This window comes from Bos indicus, chromosome 8 (genome assembly GCF_029378745.1).
Source record: "Bos indicus isolate NIAB-ARS_2022 breed Sahiwal x Tharparkar chromosome 8, NIAB-ARS_B.indTharparkar_mat_pri_1.0, whole genome shotgun sequence".
NCBI lineage: Eukaryota > Metazoa > Chordata > Mammalia > Artiodactyla > Bovidae > Bos > Bos indicus.
Window position 1 is genome coordinate 69,008,963 of NC_091767.1, and position 15,187 is coordinate 69,024,149.

The 15,187-nt window shown below is 49.1% G+C and overlaps 1 long non-coding RNA gene across 1 annotated transcript in view; it reads right to left on the reverse strand.

Annotated features, from left to right (window-relative positions):
- Window positions 1-3,083: 3,083 nt before the first annotated feature.
- LOC109562707 (uncharacterized) overlaps window positions 3,084-15,187 on the reverse strand; it is an 87,497-nt gene continuing 75,393 nt past the window's right edge. Inside the window, exons 2-3 of the long non-coding RNA XR_002181193.2 lie at window positions 10,304-10,469; window positions 3,084-3,198 (exon numbers count right to left, since the gene is read on the reverse strand). This is a non-coding gene — a long non-coding RNA (uncharacterized lncRNA). The remainder of the gene's footprint in view (window positions 3,199-10,303; window positions 10,470-15,187) is intronic.

Consider the following 15,187-nt stretch of genomic DNA (forward strand, 5'->3'; position numbering starts at 1 on the left):
CTACACAGCAAAACTGTCTAGTCTTCTTTGATAGTGTGTGGACTGCCCCCCCACTCCCACTCCTGACCCAGTTACCCTAGTAATTGTTCAGTCTTAAGACTGAACCTTGTTTCTCCCCCAGCCCCATTCCCCTGAAGTGAGTAACAGAAGCACAGCCCACAGTGCTGGGAACACAGGGCTTCCTGATAAAAAAGGTTTCCCCCCTTCCTTTGGCCAAGCCACCACACAGCATGTGGGATCTTCGTTCCCCAACCAGGGATCAAACCCACGCCCCTTGCATTGGAAGCTCAGAGTCTTAACCACTGGACTGCCAGGAAAGTTTCTGAGCAGAAATTCCTGCCCTCCCAAAGACGGTCAGCACCCTTGGTCAGCTCTGACCCCCTGATGTCCCCATTGCAAGGTGACCCCTGATGAGGGACCCCCATTGTCTATGTTTGCTGCTGCTGCTAAGTCACTTCAGTCGTGTCCGACTCTGTGCAACCCCATAGACAGCAGCCCAACAGGCTTCCCCGTCCCTGGGATTCTCCAGGCAAGAACACTGGAGTGGGTTGCCATTTCCTTCCCCAGTGTTGCCTTCCACCAAACCCAACTGGTTTCCCATTTCCTCTCAGCCGACTGCCATGTTGCAAGGCAGTCTGATAACCCATCCTAAGCCAAGAGAAAACCTATGTATTTGAAGAGTTGCCACTGTGTCACTGCAGTTTCCAGCACTAGCAAAACTGATAATGATCTGTTTTTTGGTAATCAATCCCAATCAATCAGTCATTGAATTCTTCAATGCCTTCTTGGTTCTCCTCCCTGACGCATATGCATTTTAAAGAAATAAGAACAGAGAGACAGGCCTTAATGCGAGCTAATGGCTCTCTAATAGTAGAAATAAGGCACCAGAAGAAAGGAGATACAAATGAGAATCCAAGAAGGCAAATCTGCCTGTGCAGCATCTCAGCCACTCCCCTGTCCTCACCGGAGCACATGTGTTGATTGATCGAAACTAAGACTTTTCAACGCAGCACTCCAGGCAGCCACAACCAGTCATTTGAGTTGACTCATGAGTTCCTTTAATCCCCTTGTAAATGCTGCTCCGTGAACTCTGAATACCCTCTGTTCTAAGATCCAGGGTTCCGGGAGGTACCTGGGAAGCTGGTGTTCAAATCACACTCTGGGATACCCCCCATATATGCCCAGACATGCCAGCAGTGTCCCAAGGAGGTGTCCAAAAGGCTTTTCCAAAGACAGAAACCATCCCACCCCACTAAGGAGGACAGGCAGCGGGTGTGTTGGAGCAGACCTATCATGCCAAGAAAAACAATCAGCTCCAGTTGGAACCTGATGACTGATTTAAACCAATCCCCGCGTACAGAAGTGCTTCCAACTCCTATCAGTCCTGAAGGAGGGCCAGTTCTCCTCCAGGTGCTGCTCACAGCCTCTGTGGGATCCATCGCGCTCCTTTCTCCTGCAGTCTGACTCAGGTCGCCAGAGGATGAGAAAGGGCCTCCCTTCCGGCCTCTCCCACAGGAGGAGCCTGGAGTCAGGGAGGCCATGAGGCACAGCTGATGTTGTGTCTGTTGATGAGCAATTGAGGGCGATAAAATGGGCTGCACAAACGCCATACCAAGCTGGCCACGCCAGGCACAGGGCAGGAGGCCATGAGAGCCCTGCAGGGATGCAGGCAGCCAATGGGCCCACGTTCCCCACCCCAGACCCCTGCCTTTAGGGTTACAGTGAGAGTTTCCTTTGGTGCCTCCCTGCACCCTCTTCCTCCTTCCCATTTGTTCAAGGAGACATGGAATTGAGTCCTGCTAAGCTCCAGGGTCTTCCCTGGTGGCTCAGCGGGTAAAGAATCTGCCTGCAATGCAAGAGACACAAGAGACACGGGTTCGATCCCTGGGTTGGGAAGATCCCCTGAAGGAGGGCATGGCAACCCACTCTAGTGTGCTTTCCCGGAAAATCCCATGGACTGAGGAGCCTAGGCAGGCTACAGTCCAAAGGGTCACACAGAATAGGACACAACTGAGCGACTAAGCATGCAAGCAAGCAATCTCCTGGTACCATCCTGCTGTTGAGGGCGCTTCAGACAAGGCCTTTCCCCCAGGGAACCCTTCCCAATCCTCTCCTGGACACACTCCTTGGTCCACCCTTCTCCAGTTAGGACACCACCACGTGGGCCTGCTGATTGGCCTCTGGAAATAGGAAATGTAGAAGTAGCAGAATGCCTTACAAGGCACCATGGCCCATACCGTCTCTTCTGACCCTTAAAAAAAAAAGGAAAAAGAGCCCGTGCAAAAAGACAGGTAAGGCTCTGCACTCAGAATTAGGCTGCCTGGCTCCGCCTCTTACCAGCTGCGTGTCCTTAGGAAAGTCCTTTAACTTGCCTCCCAGTGGGGACAGTAGTCTTCCTTGCCTCCCTTACACAACCCAGTGGTTCATCAGCCATCATGAAAGCACCTACTGTAATAGATACGGACACCAAATCGACAAGGCGCTGCCTCTGTCTTAGATAAGATGGTATCTAAAAGCTTCCCGCGTGGTTGGGGGAAGCAGATGGACAGATAAGTACAACAGAGTTTGGAAACTATGGTGTTGAATCAGGGTATAGTGGGGAGAGGGGTTGACTGAAAACTGGATATGTATAGAAATGAGGATTTTAGAGCAGACACTGCTTAAAGAAATAGCACTAAAGACTTACCAGGGAGCATTCCCATATGTGTAATTGTGCCAAGGGTCAAAAAAGGTAATAGGTGTTAGCCTGCTCTATAAAAAACTGTAAAAAGCTGTCCAATGCAAAGGGTTAGTTATGCTATTAACATAAAATGTCAGGCCTCGGCCAACCAAGATGGGTTGTATTGGTTACACAAGGTTGTGTGTGTGTGTGTTAAGTCACTTCAATTGTGTCTGACTCTTTGCAACCCCATGGACTGTAGCCCGCCCGACTTCTCTGTCCATGGGATTCTCTGGGCAACCAATACAGAGTGGGTTGCCATGTCCTCCTCCAGGGGATCTTTCTGACCCAGGGATGGAACCCAAGTCACACAAGACTATGCTAAAGCAAAAAAAAAAAAAAAAAATCTGCAGAGTCTCCAACATTTACACCACCAAAGTTTATTTCTGCCTTACACAATATGCTCTGTTGGCAGGGGCTCTACTCCACACAGTCACTCAAGGATCCAGGCTGGCTGATGGGCTGTCATCTTCCACCTCCTGGAATACAAAGCATCCTCAGTCACTATAGCTGGAGTGCAGAGAGCCAGCCAGAGTGATAGGTGTCACTTTCACCTACAACCCATAGGCCAGAACCAGTTATGGGGTCCTGTCTAACAGCACAGGGACTGATCGATGTGGGGAAGTCTGGTGGGCATCAATGTCTTTATCACATGAGCCACAGAAACCTCTCTGCATCCCGCAAAACTTGAGTGTTTGGCTAATCAGAGAGTCCTTTAAGGAAATCTGTGTCTGATTCCCTGGGGGCCAAGCAGTCTCGGGAAGATGGTACTGAACCTGAATTCTTCCTAATTCCAGAGTGACTAGCTATGGCAGAGAACTAAGGGACAGCCTCGAGATTTAAGTTATGTCTGTGACTCAAATAAACCCAGAGTTAAAAATCAGATCAGATCAGATCAGATCAGTCACTCAGTCGAGTCTGACTCTTTGCGACTCCATGAATCACAGCACGCCAGGCCTCCCTGTCCATCACCAACTCCCAGAGTTCACTGAGACTCACGTCCATCGAGTCAGTGATGCCATCCAGCCATCTCATCCTCTGTTGTCCCCTTCTCCTCTTGCCCCCAATCCCTCCAAGCATCGGAATCTTTTCCAATGAGTCGACTATCATAACTAACTCATAATGAGCACTTACGGTGAAGATCGCTCAGTCGTGTCTGACTCTTTGCGACCCCGTGGACTGTAGCCTACCAAGCTCCTCTGTCCATGGGATTTTCCAAGCAATAGTACTGGAGTGGATTGCCATTTCCTTCTCCAGAGAACTTCCCAACCCAGGGATCGAACCCGGGTCTCCCACATTGTAGACAGATGCTTAACCGTCTGAGCCACCGGTGCTAAGTCCATAACGTCTGTGTTGATTGATTTAAGCCTCACAATAACCCACGGAGGTAAATAGCCCCCATTGATATATGAAAATAATAGACTAAATCCAAGTTCTTCACACTCTTCAATGAGTAAAACAGCAGAGTAGGAAGTTGAATGCAGAACTAGCCCATCTCCAAAAACCACCAAGTTATTTACCACCAAGTTATTCCACTGCAGTCCCAAGATCCAGATTTTCTCTGGGTATATGATATTGGTAAGAGAAGGAAATGGCAGCCCACTCCAGTATTCCTGCCTAGAGAATCCCGTGGACAGGGGAACCTGGGGGGCTGCTGTCCATGGGGTCGCACAGAGTCAGACACGACTGAAGCGACTTAGAATGCATGCATGCATTGGAGAAGGAAATGGCAACCCACTCCAGTGTTCTTGCCTGGAGAATCCCAGGGACAGAGGAGCCTGGTGGGCTGCTGTCTATGGGTTCGCACAGAGTTGGACACGACTGAAGCAACTTAGCAGCAGCAGCATGATCTTGGGTAAGTCAGTTCACATCTCTGAACCTCAACTTTCTCATCTGTAAAATGAGATTAATAGCAATACCTGTCTCATAGAGGGACTTCTCAGGTGGTACAAGTGGTAAAGAACCTGCCTGCCAATGCAGGAGACACAGGAGATATGGGTAATTTGATCCTTAGGTCAAGAAGACCCTCTGGAGGAGGGAAGGGCAACACACTCCAGTATTCTTGCCTGGAGAATCCCATGGACAGAGGAGCCTGGCAGGCTACAGTCCAAATGGTCGCAAAGTCGGACATGACTGAGCGACTTAGCACGCACACATGCTTCTCATAGGATTTTTGAGAGACTCCAAGGATTATCTCCAGGGCCTCCTTGGCGGTCCAGTGGTTAAGACTGCATTCCAAAAAAGGGGGTGGGAGTTTGAACCCTGGTTGGGGAGCTAAGATCCCACATTCCTCATGGCCAAAAAAAAAACTCATAAAAATGAAGCAGTGTTGTAACAAATTCAATAAAGGCTTTTTAAATGGTTCATATTAAAAAATCTTAAAAAAAAAAAAACACATCACCTCTTAATTATCTTAGAGAAAAAAGAGTTTTTGTCAACTATACATTCTCTGCTGGTACATGACCAAAAAAATACCTGTGGATTAGACATCCCCTAGGGACCAAGCAAGAGTCTGGAGAAAGATCACACCTGTTGGATGAGGGCAAAGCAGGACAGGTCCCTTATTTCCCCAAGGGTTCTTGCTGACACACTGGAAACAGCCCCAGCCAGCTGGCCAGCTGCGCTAGGTGGAGACCTTCCTTGCCTCTTCCACTGGCCCCAGGCTCCCTTTGGCAACTTGGCCACAGCTTCCTATTTGTTTATTTTTCCTGCAGAGGTTTTTGCAGTGTATCTCCCAAGTAGGACAACTACATCAATAAGTTCCATTGCATCACGAGTGTGATGAAGAACAGAGTCTGGCTTGTTGGCTGAGGCTTCCGGTCCAGGGCACAAGGCACTGTCTCACATACACGTCCTCCCCACCCCTCAACAGTCTGGCCCCTTATGCCCTCACCAGCACTTTTCCCCTCCTCTAATTCCATTCTGGGCTTCCAAGATAGCTCAGTGGTAAAGAATCCACCTGCCAATGCAAAAGAAATGGGTTCTATCCCTGGGCCGGAAAGATCCCCTGGGGAAGGAAACGGCAACCCACTCCAGCCTTCTTGCCTGGAAAATCCCATGGACAGAGAGCCTGGTAGGCTACAGTCCATGGGGTCACAAGAGTCAGACACAACCAACTAAACAACAACCACCACACTTTCGTTCCGCCCTGGGGCCCCGCTCTAGCCTGCTTGGTCCACACTTCCATCTCCCAAAGCACTGACCACAGATCCTATTCTTCCCCATCCCAGAACCTTCAGTCCTCCACCACCTCAACACAATCCTTCCACCATCTCCGCCTGTCAGATCCTTCCCGGATACAAAATTGTCAATAGCGGTTATCTCTGGCTGATGAGATTACAGGTTATCTTTTTCTTTCCAAGATTTGGAGCAATGAGCCCATGCTACTCTTACAGTCAGAAAAGCACAGTGAAGTCATGCTTCAAGACCCTGCCATCCTGCAAGGCCCCCCTTTACTCTAACACCTAGTTACCTGTCTACTCTGAAATCCTACAGCTCTCAGCCCTACCACAAATGTCTTTGTACTTGAGTTAGTTGACTGTGTGTAAATGTTTGAGCACGTCCTTGCGTGCTCAGTCATGCCCAACTCTTTGCAACCCCATGGACTATAGTCCACTAGGCTCCTCTCTCCATGGGATTTCCCAGGCAAGAAGACTGGATTGGGTTGCCATTTCCTCCTTCAGGGGATCCTCCTGACCCAGGGATCAAACCCGTGTCGCCTGTGTCCCCTGCATTGGCAGGTAGGTTCTTTACAACTAGCTCCACCTGGGAATGTCGGATACCCACAACCAAATCGTAAATGCTATGTAAGCAGGGACTTTTCACACACATCTGCCCTCCCTGCACAGCCCTTTGCATATAGCTGGGTTCCATGCACATAGTGAATTGTGAATGTGACTTGGCAATTACAAGAGTTTCAGGGATGGACGTGATATGCCTTACTTTGGTTTGGGGGCCAGAAGGTACAGGGGTGGTGGTGTTGGAATCATTGCAAGTTAGAATGCAGGGGTCTTAGACTTTGTATAACCCAATGGCCTGCATTTATACAGACTCTCTAACATTGAGTTTGCCCAGCAATAGGATTTTCTTACTCCCACCACATGAGCAGCCAAACTAAGGCCTGGAGCAGTAAAGCAATTTGGCCCACGAGTCCAGAACCCACATCTCCTGTCACCCAGCCCACGCTTTAACCACTAAACCACAGCTGCCACTCCAAGACCTTATTAATAGCCATTTCTCCCCCCAGTCAGCGGTTGGACATGGCTTGCCAGGTTAATAATTTGTTCATTAGGTGCCTAATGAATTACTTGCTAATTGCTAACTTGATGAACAGCCAGCAGTCCCCATCTGCCTGGAGAAATGGAAGCAAATAACCACAGAAGAGCTGGCCAAGCTCCGGTCTCTGGAGAGCAGGAATTTTCAGCCTGAGAGGGTGGTGGCCATGGCTCCCAGGGAAGAAGACTGTGTTGGCCAGTCGCCTGGAATACTGAGAAGTTCCCAGGGAGTTGTACCTTCCAGGTAAGCCACTACGGACGGGTGCCTCTTGTTGGACCTATAAGCTCCCTACAAAAGTTTAGGGCTGCCCAGATCATCTTCCAATCTTCAAGTCTTCTCTCCACAAAACGTCCCCTATTGATTTTCTTTCTTTTTTTATATTTATTTATTTGGCTGCACTGGGTCTTAGTTGCAGCATTTGAACTCTTAGTTGCAGCATGTGGAATCTAGTTCCCTGACCAGGTATTGAACCTGGGCCCCCTGCATGGGTAGCACAGAGTCTTAATCACTGGAGCACCAGAGAAGTCCCCTTAACGATTTTCTTATATTTCCATTTTCTCTGAACTTCTACCACTTGAAGTCGGTACTGTTCAATTTAAATGTCATCTTATGTTTTCTCTGAGTGTCGGTCTGGTTTCCCCATCTTGAAGGCAGACACAAGATCGCTATTGGACTCCAAGCCTCCTGAGAATATAAGCCACATCTTTCTTGTTCATCCTTTCATCTCCCATACCAACAGTGCCCAAATTCATAAGTATTTATTAAAGGAATGAATAATTCATACTTTCCTGGATACATCTATAATAGCTTGCTAAGGCTGCCATAACAAAATGCCACAGACTGGGTGGCTTCAACAACAGAAATACATTCTCTCACAATTCTGGAGGCTGGAAGTCCACGATTAAGATCCGACCAGTCCATTCTGAAGGAGAACAGCCCTGGGATTTCTTTGGAAGGAATGATGCTAAAGCTGAAACTCCAGTACTTTGACCACCTCATGCGAAGAGTTGACTCATTGGAAAAGACTCTGATGCTGGGAGGGATTGGGGACAGGAGGAGAAGGGGATGACAGAGGATGAGATGGCTGGATGGCATCACTGACCCGATGGGCGTGAGTCTGAGTGAACTCCGGGAGTTGGTGATGGACAGGGAGGCCTGGCGTGCTGCGATTCATGAGGTCGCAAAGAGTCGGACACGACTAAGCGACTGAACTGAACTGAACTGAGGCTAGGGTTCTCCTTGGCTTGTACACGGCCACCTTCTCACTTCGTCCTCACGTGGCCCTTCCTCCGTGTGTGAGTATCCATGGTGTCTTCATGCATGCAAATTTCTTCCTATAGGACACCCTTATAGGATTTGACTAAGGCCCATTTTAACAACCTCATTTTAACTTTATTACCTCTTTGGAGACCTTAACTCCAGACACAATCACATTCAGAGAGAGTGGAAGGTCAGGATTTCAACACAGAAATTGGGGATGGGCACAATTCTCCATATAACAATTTCCCACCCTGCAATGCATATCTCAGTGCTCCACATGTATTAAAGCATGGGTTCCCAACACCAGCCCCCACCGGCCACACAGCAGGAGGTGAGCCATGAGGGGCAGGTGAGCAACAAAGCCTTATCTGTATGTACAGCCACTCCCCATGGCTTGCATTACTGCCTGAACCATGCCCCACGTCCCCACCATTCATGGAAAAACTGTCTTCCACGAAACCAGTCCCTGGTGCCCCAAAGGTTGGGGACCACTGTATTAAAGAGTCATGCATGCTAAGTCGCTTCAGTCGTGTCTGATTCTTTGAGACCCTATGAACTGTAACCCACCAGGCTCCTCTATCCATGGGGTTTCTCCAGGTAAGAACACTGGAGTGGGTTGCCATGCCCTTCTCCAGGGAATCTTCCCAACCCAGGGATCGAACCAAAGGCTCCAAAGTTGGAGCTTTCCATTTTTTCTGGGGGAAGGGTTCATCTTGGTGACCTGGTTCGCAGTCGTGCTCATATCCCAGAAAAACTCCAGGGTGGAATATTTAAGGCAAACCCTCTTGGTCATGTTGGTTCCCAAATCCTTACAGCCCTGTTATTTTTGAAATCACTTTCGAGCAGTACTGAATAGAGATGATGATTTTTCACATTTGCATAGCAATTTTTCTTATCAGAGCACGTTCTCGTTTTATCCCTCCAGCATGGCTGTGAGGGAGGAAGTGGAGGGTTACAATGTCCATCTTACAGACAAAGAATTGAAGTAAGAAGGAATTAATCAGCTTTCCCGAGTCGTGACTTTCACTCCCAGGTCCCTTCCTAGGAACCCCTGTAGGACAGACCTCAGTCATTTCCATCTGTGTCTGAAGACCCAGCGAGGACCAGGCACAAAGGGGACACTCAGGGATGTTTGGCATTAATAAGAATGAGCTGCAGTTAGAATCCTGACCCAGCGTGGAAAGAGGCTGAAAAATCAGTATTGACTACCGCCACCCACCCTCTCCCACCCTCAAGGGCCCAGTAGGCAGCCAGCTTCAATGCCTAAAGTTCCCATGCCAGCCTGCTTTTCAGTCAAGACCCCAAAGCCCAAGGTTAAACTGAACATGATTCTGAGAGATAATATATCTATTTTCACTTCCACATTGCTCCCAGGGACAATAATGAAAATGTGTTTATGATAAAATCACAAAATCATCTCACATATTATTTATTTTTATCCTTTTATGTCACAAGTATTTTTAGAATCTCCCTCTGATATATTGTGGAGTGAAGCAGGGTATACATTTTCCCAAATGCATTATCTCATTTCATCCTCAAAACAAAGCTTAAATGTGGATGAGAAGGATATTATACCCATTTGGCAGAGAAGTAAAGCAAAACAGAGAGGTCAAGTGTTTGCCCAAGTGGAACAAGAAGCAGTGGGCCTGACTCACACTGCCTGTCCTTTGCTCAGCATCTCTAGATTGGTGTGGGAGGAAGTCTGAGGAAGCTAACCAGGAGGGGCTCCTTCTTAGGACCGATTTGTTGTTTAGCTAAGTTGTGTCTGACTTTTCTGCAACTTCACAGACTGTAGCCTGCCAGGTTCCTCTGTCCATAAGATTTCCCAGGCTAGAATACTAGAGTGGGTTACCATTTCCTTCTCCATGGGATGTTCCCAACCCAGGGATCAAACCCGAGTCTCCGGCCCTGCAGGTGGATTCTCTACTGCTGAGTCACCTAGGAAGCCCTCTTAGGGCAGGAGGAAAAGAGAAAACCCTGCACTAGCAGATGCCGGATACTATATGCAGATGTATCATCTTTGGCACAGAGTTTTTGAATACTTTGTACCTGAATTATTTCAACTGAGGTGCAGACTCTCCAGCCCCACACTGGCCCCATCACATCTTACTGCATCAGTCTCCACTGTGCATGGTTATGTTGCCATCCAGATGCTAATGGATTTTGAGTCTGCAGTCCTCTTTGGTCTGTGAATAGCAGCCTCGCAGTGACCGTCCTTGAAAGAAAGAAAGTGAAAGTGAAAGTCATTGAGTCATGTCCGACTCTTTGCAACCTCATGGACTATACAGTACATGGAATTCTCCAGGCCAGAATACCGGAGTAGGTAGCCATTCCCTTCTCCAGTGGATTTTCCCAACTCAGGGATTAAAGCCAGGTCTCCCACATTGCAGGAGGATTCTTTGCCAGCTGAGCCACTTGGGCAGCCCAATGGATATTTGGGATGGAAGAAATCCCAAATGGGATGGTACAAGACGGGGCTCAGGAAGGGGGCATGGGGTAACAGCCAGTGCAAACTGCACTCCCAGTCCCCCTCACCCAGCAATAGAATTCTGCCAAGGTCAGCAGACCCTGCACCACGCGATGGAGTCTGGAGATTTAGGCCCCCAGAGGCTGCTCCCCCTACATTCCTGGGCATAACTGGACCACATTTTCTACCCTCTTTGATCATCCTTCAACACATGGTGTGAAATAGGCAGATTAAACCAGCCATGGTCTCTCATCAGCTCAGCCAACCAGGAGAAGGTGTGAGCCTCACAATCTCCATAAAAAACCCATACAAGAGGCACACAGCAGTTGACACAATAGTCCCACTCCTGGCTCCCTGCCAGCTTTTTTCTCTGATGAACACAGGTGGTCCAAACCCAAACAGGTCCCCTGCTGCCATGTATAAGCCTGGACTCCTGGGTAAATGACCTGAAACATACAGTCCTTGTCCACCCCTCCTCACCAGGCATGTCTGTCTCTAGCCTGAGTGTGCTCAGCCTCCCAGCCTCTCTCCTCCTCCCCTCATTGGTCTGGAGCTTTAGAGTTGCTCTTTTGTCTCATACTGATGTCATCTAGCTCTTCAAGCCCTTCCCTTCCTCAAGCAGAGTCTATCCTGGGCCTTTGCTGCCAGCATAGATCAAAATCTGTGACTACGTGGTGCCAGCTTTTTGGCATGCTAAGGATGTAAAAGGAATGAGAGGTGGGAGCATGGCAACTCCCAGTAGGATGGAGGGAGAAGGAGGCATCAAAGGAGCTGTCACTCAGAGACCCACTCACAGCAGGACTTCGGCAATGCCAAGGATCCAGGAGTGTGTTACTGCGAGAGTGGGTTGCACACGCTCAATGGATCTGATGGTGTTGGTGGGAATGTCAGCTACGGAGGCTGAATTCTCTGGGACTCTGTTGCACAAAGAGAAGGCAATGCAGGACGAAGGCCCTGGCTCCTGGAAAGGGGCCCCAGGAAGGAGGTGAGAGATGCACTTAAACACGCCTAGTACTTCTTATGCCCTGGGTACCTGTCTTGGTGAAACTGGGAGGGTCTTCCAGCAACCAGGCAATCTCACTGGGGTAGAAACCTGGAAAGCAACTTCACTCTCACAGGACATCAGAGGTAGGGGGCTGCCTCTTGATGGCTTTGCAGAAATATTTGACACTTCCACTCTTTCCAGAAAATTCATTTTCAAACCCTACTTAGAACAGGATGGTGGCTGGGCTAGCCTCTCTGGGCCCCCAGGAGAGAGGGGGAGCCGTGTGCACGGAGCAAGACAGAGCCAAACCCCCATGCTGGGCCAGGACCAAACATGTACTTGCAGTCACTTCTTTGGAAGCCACCAGGGCCCCTGTGGAGTGTCCTCTGGGTGGCATCTCTCTGTTCTCTCTGCCTCTTGCCTGCAGCCCTGGAACAGAAGCCAGAGCTGGCCTCCCTTGAGGCAGGCTCACAAGTGGTCCACACCTCATTCAGTGCTGCCAGAGGTCCCACCAGAGGCTGGGGGCTGGATCTTCTCTGCAGCTCTGAAACTGAAAATGTTAGTCATTCAGTCATATCTGACTTTTTTGATCCCATGGACTGTACTTCACCAGGCTCCTCTGTCCATGGGATTCTCCAGGCAAGAATACTGGAGCGGGTTGCCATGCCTCTCTCCAGGGGATCTTCCCAACCGAAGGATGGAACCCGCATGTCTCATGTCTCCGGCACTGGCAGGCGGGTTCTTTACCACTGGCACCACTGCAGCTCTAAGCCCTTCTAAATTCCCAAGCCACTTTTCCACAGCTCCTAGAGACTGTGCGGCTGGTTTCCCCAGGCTGGATCAGCCAGGCAGTTGAGTGCCCCTCCCAGGACTAAATCCCAAAGAATGTCTCGGCTAACCAAACTAACCAAACTCATGGGCAGGGCCCAAGAATGTGGAGTGTCCCCTGTCCTCCATCCACCTCGGGTGCTTGGTGGGCTCGAGGAGCAGCCGTTTATAGTCCCAAAGTCCACAGCCCCTCTCCACAGGTTCTTCAAATGCCAGAGACCCTGGGGTCCCCCTGCGTACAAAGCCCTCCCCTATGCACACCCCCAAAGGCTGTCCTGAAGAGCTCCACTCTGGGAGTGAAACGGGGGTCTTCCCCTCCACCCCCAGCCCAGGACACTCACTGCAGAGTCTGCCTTAGCTTCCTTTGTTGTTGTTGTTGTTTTTTAATTTAAAAAAAAATTAATTATAGATTTACAGGAAGTTATAATTTAAAAAAAACAGTATGACGGGTCTCATAGACCCTTCATGCAGTTTCCCCTCACAGTTACAATGGACATAACTCTCCTACAGTATCACCAGGAAACCGACAGAGCACCGCGAGTGCCTGCAGTCCCCGGCCACTTTCTCACAAGCAACCACCGCTGCAACCAAGATACAGAGCCATCCGTTGCCACCAGGGCCCCTCCTCCTCTTCCTCCCCCTCTCACACCCCTGCCCCCATCCTCACCTCCCCAGCCCCAGGTCGTCACTAGCGGTTTTCTATCTCTGTTAAGTATGTCACTTCCGGTCTTTGCCCCACTGAGCTAGTGGCCATTGGAAACCACCTCAGAGACAGGGCAGACCCCAGATGAGAAGACTGACCAGGGCCAGCAGGCCCAGGACACAAGTGGCCCCAGGAGTCCAGCCTCACCTGGATCCAGGTACCTCACATACCTGGAGCCTGTGTGCCCCAAACCTGCCTTCACCTGCCCGTGTCGGGCCTTCTCACTCCTCTCCCAGTTTGCCTCCATCCTCTTGCTGCCCTGGACAGGGTCCCTCATCCGTCTGGCACTGGAAAGCAGCTGCTCTCTGCTGCCCTCATCAGGCAGTCTGCTGCTCCAAGTGTCTGGGCCCCAGGATTTTAATTTGAAATTCTCCCAAGTCATGCTTCCCCATACTGTACTGACATAATTCATTTTTATTACCTAAATATAGGGCTTAATATTTTTCCCTGTTAAATTTCATCTTGTTTGTTTCAGGCATCATTTCAGCTTATCAGGATGTTTTCAAAGCCTCAGCTATCTCTCTGGACCTCAATTATCCCTTCTAACTGTCATCTAAAAATTTAATAATGCTGCCCTCTGTGTCTTCACCCACGTCACAGATGAAAGGTTGACTTGAAGCGAGTTCTGTGGCACAATACTAGGAGCCCCCCTTCTAAACTGAGATTTGAGATTTAATCAATCTCCTTTAGGGAACAATTTTTCAGCAACTGTAGGTCCCCCGCAAGTGCATATCAGCTGGACTTCTTTTTTTTCCATTTATTCACAAGGTTGCCATGAATGATTTTACACTGTCCATTCTAGGGTTGGCCAGCCGAGGTAGCTAAGCCTCATCAGTCTCTCAGTATAAAACATGCTCACACTTCCTTTTGTACCCAAGTTATAGCGCCTTTGAGTCTCTACTCATTTCATCAGGAGCCTGATTCCCAAATATGCCCAAGAATACTCAGGATTGTATACATTTATCTAAAACACAGCCCTCCAAAAGGTTACCTAACTGTTTTACCTGCAAACAAACCTGAAACTCAGAGGCCAGTTTTGCTCCTCGGCCTTATTTGTGGAGGCAAAGATGGCTTTCTGAGGTCAGTCATGACCCTCAGTCGTGTCCCACTCTATCTGAGGTCAGACAGAGGACATCAAATCTGCCCAGGACCCAAGTTTTGCATCTGTAATTGGAAGCCTGCAGTTTTCCCCCCTCCAAACTTGAAGCTTTTTATTTTGTATTGGAGTGTACCCAGTTAACAATGTTGTGATAGTTTCAGATGAACAGCAAAGGGACTCAGCCATACATATTCACGTATCCACTCTCCGCCAAGGCCCCCCTCCCTCCCAGGCTGCCACATAACACTGAGCAGAGTTCCCTGTGCTATACAGTATGTCCTTGTTGGTTGGTCATTTTGAATATAGCAGTGTGTACATGATCATCCCAAACTCCCTAACTGTCCCTTCCCTCCCCCACCCCACCCTGCAACCATAAGTTCATTCTCTAAGTCTGTGAGTTTCTTTCTCTTTTGTAAGTAAGGTAATTTGTATCATTTCTTTTTAGATTCCACATATAAAGGATGTCATACAATATATCTCCTTCTTTTTCTGACTTGCTTCACTCAGTATGATAATCTCGAGGTCCATTCATGTTGCTGCAAATGGCATTATTTCATTCCTTTTAATGGCTGAGTAATATCCCATTGTATATATGTACCACATGGAAGCCTGCAGCTTTCCCCCAGACTCACCAGGGCCCCAGGACATTAGGGCTCTAGAACTGTCTCCCCCATACCCCTGACTGATGGTCCTACAGGCCTGACCCCAAGCCTGAGTCCCCCTTTCCTACTGCTAAGTTTCTACCCATGGAGCCTTGCTGTTCTTTCCTGCCTGCAGCCATCAAATACATCCATGTAGACAAGAGGTCCCATTCCCCATCTCTGTGAGGACCCCTCTGCTCCTGTGTATGC